This window comes from Brachypodium distachyon, chromosome 1, assembly GCF_000005505.3.
Source record: "Brachypodium distachyon strain Bd21 chromosome 1, Brachypodium_distachyon_v3.0, whole genome shotgun sequence".
In the NCBI taxonomy this organism is placed as follows: Eukaryota; Viridiplantae; Streptophyta; class Magnoliopsida; order Poales; family Poaceae; genus Brachypodium; species Brachypodium distachyon.
The window spans coordinates 26,766,345-26,768,337 of NC_016131.3; positions in this window are offsets into that span (position 1 = coordinate 26,766,345).

The window sequence follows — 1,993 nt, forward strand, 5'->3', positions numbered from 1 at the left end:
CATTCAATGTACCATAGAAATTGGCGTTGAGCAAAGGTGTTAGATTTGGTTAAAGTTTGTGCGCTAGCTAGGGTTATTTTTGGCTGAAATTTAGAAGAGTCATGGCTTTTCTGGATTTACATTCAGGCCGTCCAATTATTTACGCATGCACCTTGTCAACGTGTATTGTTTCTGAGATTTTCTTTTTCCTTTCTAGAACCGTTCCATATTATTGTTCTGAATATATATACACAGCTCTGATGATGTGTAGGCACGCTGCACGCAGCTGTAAATGCTGAGTGTTTTTTGCTTTCCGGGTGATTTGTGCTGATTTTTAAAGACTAAGCCAGGTTGTTCAGATAAGCTAGACTAATCCATTATTTCCCCTGTGGTCTTGGCAATGGCATGTCACGGAGTACCACACAGCTAGCTAGGTGCTCGCTTTCGGCGACTCCATTAATTCATCATTAGTCGTATAAATAGATCCAATCATCTTAATTAAGCTAGAAATGTACTCCTACTAGTATGTATAAAGTTCTATTTCGTACTGTAGTTAAAATGAATTCGTATCTAGTGCATGAATATGGGGGAAAAGAATGGGTTTTGTACATTATTATATAATTACTGCTACTTAACATCTCCAGTTGCATCGCTTGCAAAAGAGTAGTAATTAATTGAATAATGACATAAATAAATTTCATCTCCAACTTTCTGCTGTGCCTGATCCACGCGGCTAGCTAGCTTTTTTTAGAAACAGACCGGCCCACTCGGCTAGCTATGGAGAAGCCAAGCATGGCCAACCACCTTGCACGTTCTAAGATGCCAAGCTTTAGTTACTGCGTCCATTAAGTGCTGACAATAATAACTTAATTAACATGAAACTTAATTAGTGCTGTGCTACTATCTAACCTATCATTATATATAGCTGCACATGGAGCCTACGTGGTTTTGCTTGTTTATTTATTTTTGGTCTGCCACAGAACTGCTATAGCTGTCCAGATTTAAGAAATAAGATTGTATTGTCATTTCTTTCATCTCTTTAATTAAACCTATCTAGTCTAGGCTTATTGATAGACAGCCCATTTTAACTTTCGGCGTTGACTTTGTTTGAAGGGGAAGAAATTTGCAATGAGAAGACATCAAGTTGGTCACATGATGAATACATGCATGAAAATGTGGTTACATGCATAATCACTTGAACTACACTTTTTTCCCCTTTGGTAGTTCACCTGTTATTGCAACCTCCCACAGGTCAACGCTTCCTGCTAATTGTTGTTTAACTTTTTTATTAAAATATTATGCACATTCAAATATATTTCATAAATTCAAAGTAATTGACATTTATTAATTTTATGAGGACTAGTCAAACTTAATTGCCTTTCTTCTGGATCTTTCAGACACAAATGCTAGGAAACCCTCTCAATAAATAGTCCTTCAATATCATAAAAGTTGTCATTTTGGACATGAACAAATTCAATCTTACAAAACTTTGACTGTCAAGGACTTCAAAAATATTTCCCCCTATTTTTAATTGATACCTAAAATTTTTGTGTCTAAACTTGTCTCAAAAGGTACTTTCTTAATACCATATGATTTAATTGGATTTTTCTTTTGAGAAAGATTTAATTGGATTTTATAAGCATACTCCAATAGAAATTAGTGGTCAAAGTTATGTTTTGGAGGCCATGCATGCTAATGTTCAAAACGTCACTTTTATGAAACTGGAGGGAGAAAATAAAAAAGAGCAACATCACTGCCCATGGTCACAGAAGGGTTAATCTAAGCCCAAAGCACAAAACTCTGCTAGTTGATCTAAAATATTCCAAACACGGCCTTTTTTTAGGCAAACATGGCCTAATTGGTGATTAGAAATATTAGGAATTGTTTGTCAAGCAAGTGTGAGATCATTATTGTGGGCTGGGTGGGCACATTGTCTAGTTCATGCACCAACAATTAATTAGGTTCTTTACATCAATTCGGCTGCAATGCTCACATGCTGAGCTCTTTTTTTGGC